Source organism: Condylura cristata, unplaced genomic scaffold (assembly GCF_000260355.1).
Source record: "Condylura cristata isolate star-nosed mole 26May11 unplaced genomic scaffold, ConCri1.0 scaffold00007, whole genome shotgun sequence".
Classification (NCBI taxonomy): domain Eukaryota; kingdom Metazoa; phylum Chordata; class Mammalia; order Eulipotyphla; family Talpidae; genus Condylura; species Condylura cristata.
In genome coordinates, this window is record NW_004567108.1 from 40,841,751 (window position 1) to 40,847,750 (window position 6,000).

The following is a 6,000-nucleotide window of genomic DNA, read 5'->3' on the forward strand; positions in this document are numbered from 1 at the left end:
GAACAAAATATTTCTACTTATCAGGGACAGTTTGTGACTAAAAGAAGTTGACTTAAGTCTTCGATTGGGCTCTCAGTTAAGTCAGCATGTGTCTAAGTGACTTATTGAAGATACCCAAGACAGATTTGCAAGGGAATGCGGGCTGCAAAGTCGGAAAGGAGGCCGGCAGGGCTGTGATTCTAGGCAAAGTCACTGGGAGGCTTCAAGTTCCTCCTGGGAATATGAATTACATCTCAACTCTGTCTCCTTGGTGCTCAGTGGACTGGTTGGTGAGATATAAAATTCTAGGTACTTCCATCTCTATGAATATCTGGACAAGGAGACTCGAGCAACTGTCCCTCAAAGCAAGATAGGTGCAGGACATTAGAAACACACAGAAGTTTTTGCTACTGACAGGTTCTAGGTGACCTGAGCAGAGCACCAGCATGTCCCAGATGTAGTCATTCATGAGCTCGTGCTCTGTGCTGGGCACTGTGCTGTGTTGGGGTTGAGGGAAGTGAACTCTGCTTATTCAGCTGAATTCAAAATGGGGTTCAACAAGAAAGATGCACACACATGCATCAATATTACAAACTAAAGTATTTTGGAAAAGGTTATGAGAGCACATATTAAAGGGGAATATTTGGTTCAGTTCAACCAATGATTTTCCAAGGAACAGACTCAATATGTAACTATTTGATTTCCTGACTGCATAAAGAAAACAGACCTTGTAGTGATTTATGTAGGTGAGAACAGTTTGCTCCCCACTAAGTGTCCTGAAGAAAGTCTCAAGGTCAGGATGAAGACTATGAGAAACCTGTAAACAGTGATTCAGTGGAAGGGAGACCCTAGGAGGGTGTCTAGATTGAGCAAACCTAGGGACTAAGTTACAGTTCAAACATGACACAAGCATCATGACATAACACAAACTGCCTGAATAAGAAAACCACATACATACATACACAAAAGCAATGGTGAGCACAGAGGAAACTCTGGAAGCTCAAACACATCTGAACTGGGACTCTATTAGTTGTAATATTTTGATCGGAGAATATACAGGTCAATGCTTGAAATTAGGCTCCAGGGTGCCGCTACACCTTGACAACTACAGCTCAGCTCCAGCAGGTCTGTGTCTTTACCATACCACAAGGTGGGATAATACACTCAACACCTGTGAGCTGTTCAGAAAATGTGAACTTCATATCATGTGTCTACCACCCATAAATTACACTGTGATGGTAGATTTGTTGTTCTCTCCCATGCAGTCGGGTGATGGAGAGTTTGATAGTGACTGCCTGGGACACTGTTGTTGACAAAATCCACAGGCTGCCTTCTGGCTCATCAGAGGGGAGAGCCAGTATGAACTCAGCAGGTGTGGGGAGGCCGCTGCAATGCTCTGACCACATTGCATGATGCACTATTTTCCCAACCTGTGCAATCCTAAGAATCATAGGGGACTTTGGTTAAATCCAGATTCCCAGGCTAGGGCAAAGCTACTCTACCTGCAGTATAGTACCTGGGAACTGGCATTTTAAAAAATGACCCTAGATAATTCACTTTAAGTAAATTTGAGAAACAAATGAGATCAACCATTCTTAATCCCATCTACACTTCTAGTCTTTATGGTGATAACTTAAAAGTTGGTTGCTGTCAAACTGTATTTTAATTGAATAGCATTGTCTGCAGCCCTATGAACTTTAGCATAAGTGAGTGCATGTATACGATATAAGTTTATGTACTAAGGATGGGTTTACCTACCCTTCGTCCAACCCAGGAACTAGTGATTGGAATCTCCTCTTCCATGTCGCCACCCCCTCTTCCAGTGTTCTCGAATTCACACCCGCTTTTGAAATGTGGCAGGGAGTTAACTGTCCTGGGCAGTTCTGAGTCTCAGGTAAGTCTCAGTTGTACAACTGAGGCAGTTTGCAGGTGGGAAGGTGTCAAGACAAGAATTGTTGCCATGGCCACAGTGCCCACAGACATGCCCACTATAGAGACCAGAAGTCTGTGGGCACTGATTTGGCTTCTGCATGGTCCCAGATTCTGAACACTGTCAGCTGTGGCTTTCCCTGAATGACCTACTTCAAGAAATCAGTAAGAGCTTTATCAGTACTGAATTGCCTCAGTTATTTTCTATTCTGGCCTCCATGTGGTAAGAATAAAAATTAACAAGTATTTACTGTCAATTCTATTCTATTTCTGCTATAACAATTCTAGTTGTTAGGCACAATTCCAGTTGTTAGGCACTATCAATACTTCTGGCTCTGCCTGACATGGAAGCACAGGAAACAAAGAAATAGCTAGTTAAATATTTCATGGTCCTAGCTTAATACCTGTATTTCTTCACTGTAATGTAAGCTCCCTGAGGACAGAAACTTTCCTGGGTTTTGGTTGTGCTATTTCTTTCTAGTGCTCAGCACCCAGAAGGATAGTTGTTAATAAATCCACTTTGAATTAATGCCCACATGACCATATTTCCAGTCTTAACATCAAATGCCATTTTTTAAATTATTGCTTACCTGTTTTTTTCAAGGTAGTAAAATCGTCCCTCCTGAAAACAAATCTCTTAGCATTTTTCTCTAAACTATTTGTCACTTTGCCAACATCTCACAACACCTCCTTGCTTGTTATTTTTATTTTAGTTTATTTACTTATTATATCTTCAGCAACTTTACAACAAATACTATGGTGAATTTTACTCAAGTTGTTTCTCAGAAATTCCTCAAAGTAGACTAATGGCATTGGTCCAAAGTTTAATTCAAGACAACTCAGTTGGGTGAAAACAATGCTCTTTGGGTACACAGCTCTCTGACTCTTTGACTTGTCATTATTCTTTTATTTTTAATATGTGTCATATTTCCTCCTCACTTCCTTCATGAACAAAGGAGTGTGTGTTTGCCTCTGCAGAGATGAGCGTGGCTCAAAGCACGTAGTGAATTCCCACTGATTATTTGATTGATTTGAAAGAAGCTTGACTCTTTCAAAGAATCCAGTGTTCTTTCCATGTTTAAGTCTATGGCAAATGTGGCCTTCCTAATTCACAGGAAGGCCCTCGTGGTCACCTAGTGTGGTTTTAAGGTTCTATGGACAATGACAGAAAGTGTCTAAGGATGCAAAAACATGTACTCTCCCTCCTTCCTTTATATATAAATGGCCAACACAATGAACATGCAATCTTAAGGAGATATTTCTATTTTTTTAAAGTGTTACTTTTGATTAAGTGAGAATTAATACTCTAAACTGCTTGGGCCTTCAAATATCATTCCCTTCTTAAAACTTTACTTCAGCTTATAGCTGCCTTTACAACTTTTATACCAGGAACTGCAGAAATGAGCATTTATATTTTTATTTTTGCTCCAGCATTTGTCTCCATTTCAGCAACAAAGAAGCAAACATTCAAAGTTGCAGGCTCACTACTCAAATCCAAAGAGGGGACTTTTTTCTTAATAACCAGCCTACAATATTAAAAAAATGAAGCAATATAATCAATAGGACTCCATACTAAATTTCAATCAATCAACTGTATAATCTTTTCATGAAAAGAATCAAGAGATAAAGCAAGCTGAAGGAGGACATCATTAAACAGTGAAGCCTGTACTAATGAGAGAACAAGGCTCTGATTCTTTACCCGAAGATTCAGCAGTGCCAGTTAGAAAGGAAAAGATATAGTCTCAAAATGTACCCAGCCTAAGCACAGGCTCCTACCACAAATCCTGCATCTCAGAATTTCATTTTCTTAAACTCTCATATTCTTTCTTGGTGAAGAAAACTCACGCATACTATGAGTAGTTTCTCTACAATCTTATAAAGCAGTTAGGTTGTTGTGTTCTATTCTAATTGAGGATGTTTAGACTGGTGCTTCAACAAAGAATAAAGAAGGAATAACTGACCTTAAAGGGCAGTGGTTTTTAAGTGTGAGCACTTCGTCAATTTTCTGATAGCTCTTTCTGTTTACCAAAAAAAAAAAAAATAGAGTTCTTGGCTTGAAAATAGTTTGGAGGGAAGGATTATTTTGTAAGAATGTTCTAGACTGAAAATCTTTATATAGTTAGTGGGCATGTTTCCCACAATCCAGATAAGTTTTATAATATTTTGATTCTTCTGAGATTCAGACAACCTCATTATAACTGAACTTTGGAAGGCATTACATCAGACTAGGTAAAAAGCACTCTTCATGATAATCGGTATTCTTCACATATGAGGGCTAATCTCTTGATTCTTTTGTCTGTTGGGGATTCTAGCCAGATTTTAATTGGATAGTATTTTTCCACATCCTTCATCTAGCAGGTAATTGGCAGAAATAAACTATGGCTATTAAAGGGGAAAAAGCATCATTATCTTTTGGTGAATCTGGATAAAGTGAAAAATGAGGAATAGGAAGCAATGGCAGACTATGGGCTTTGCAAACCTTAAAGAAATCCCTTTTCAGTCTCATGATCACACAGAAAGTTACAGATAAGTTACAGATAACATGCTACAGAAAGGATTCCTTGTTTTTATCCACAGGGAGAAATATTATTGTAGTGATTTTTCTGATTAATATTAAAAGAATCAATGAATACACAAAAAGAAATAATACTATCAAACTGATCCTAGCAACACAATTTAAATTAAATTTAATCTCCAGTACCTTGGAAAACAGGAAAAAACTGATTCTAGTTTCTTCACTTTACAATAGACTAGAAATAATATAAGAGAGGCTGGAAACAAACACTTAAAAGCAAGGTTCCAAAATCCTGATCATTAAAGTGGAAATAATTATACCAGCAGTATAAATTAAGTGAAGCAGGGGGAGCCCGCAGGTATAATGGGTATTCACCCCAAAGACATTAGCAATCATGTATTTTCCTTATGTCTATCATCTCTATATTCTTTGACATTCACCTTGATGTATGCCTTTCACTACCTGGTATGGTGTCACAGTGGAAAGGTGGGGGACATTTGGATGGTGTCTTAGTTTACCATCTTGGTTTCTGTAACAACACTTCAATGCAACAATGGTTTAAACAGGATAAAACTGAATTTATCTTTCACAGGAGTCTGAGCATAATGATGACTTCATCAGGCACCTGATTCCTAATGTTCTGCTCAGCCAAACTCAACCTTCAGCTTCTATTTGTGTTCTAAAATAGCTATGCCACTTCCTACGAATTCATGTGAGAAAGGGTCTGTCTCTTTTCTTTGAGGGCAGAATCTCTCTTTGTTCAGAACCTTTATGCTTCACTTAGAGGCACATTCATCTGACTGAGCTTGGTTACCACACCCATGGAAAGGAAGGTTGGCAATGTGGTTTCAGAACTGGAAAATTAAGTGCCCATGGAAAAACTTGGTGATTCTCTTATTTTCAATGGCATATTTGCTAGTGGTTGTTTACCATTTCACCTGGCTTTCATGGTTCTTATTACTTTAGGGATAAAACTCCCTTTATGTGCCTTGGAGAGAAATCAGGGTGCTTTCAAACTATTTATTAGTCAACAACAGCAAGTGCCTTTTACTTATGGTATGATTTGGCCATCATTTTTAGTTCCTCCCTAACTATTAGCTTCAGCCACTGGGCTAAAATTTTCTTTTGTTTTCCTTGCTAAAGCTTTTAGCCTAATATTCAAATCCTACTATATTTACAGTGTAAGTTGTCATTTGGAGTCTTGAGTTGCTGGGTTTGCTTTTGGAGTGGGATGGGGAATGAGCATGGTAATATAAATGAACAAGAAAACTAGAACAAGGTTTTTAGACTATACGAAGCCATCACAAACAAAAGAAGTCAATGAAAAATAGTTGGACTATATTCTAAGACAAGGAAGCTGAGAAGTAACACTCAGTTATACACTTTGCGCCTGAAGGTATGTGTAGATTCTGAAAAACAAAACAAAACAAACAAAAACACCTAAGCAGAGTATTCTTCAGCCTTCCAAGCATGTTCCCTTTGTGTAATTCATCATTAATAATGTTAGAACTTGTGTAACCCCAATGTTACACTTAACATTTTAAAAATGTAAAAGAGGCCCTCCCTGGTGATGCAGC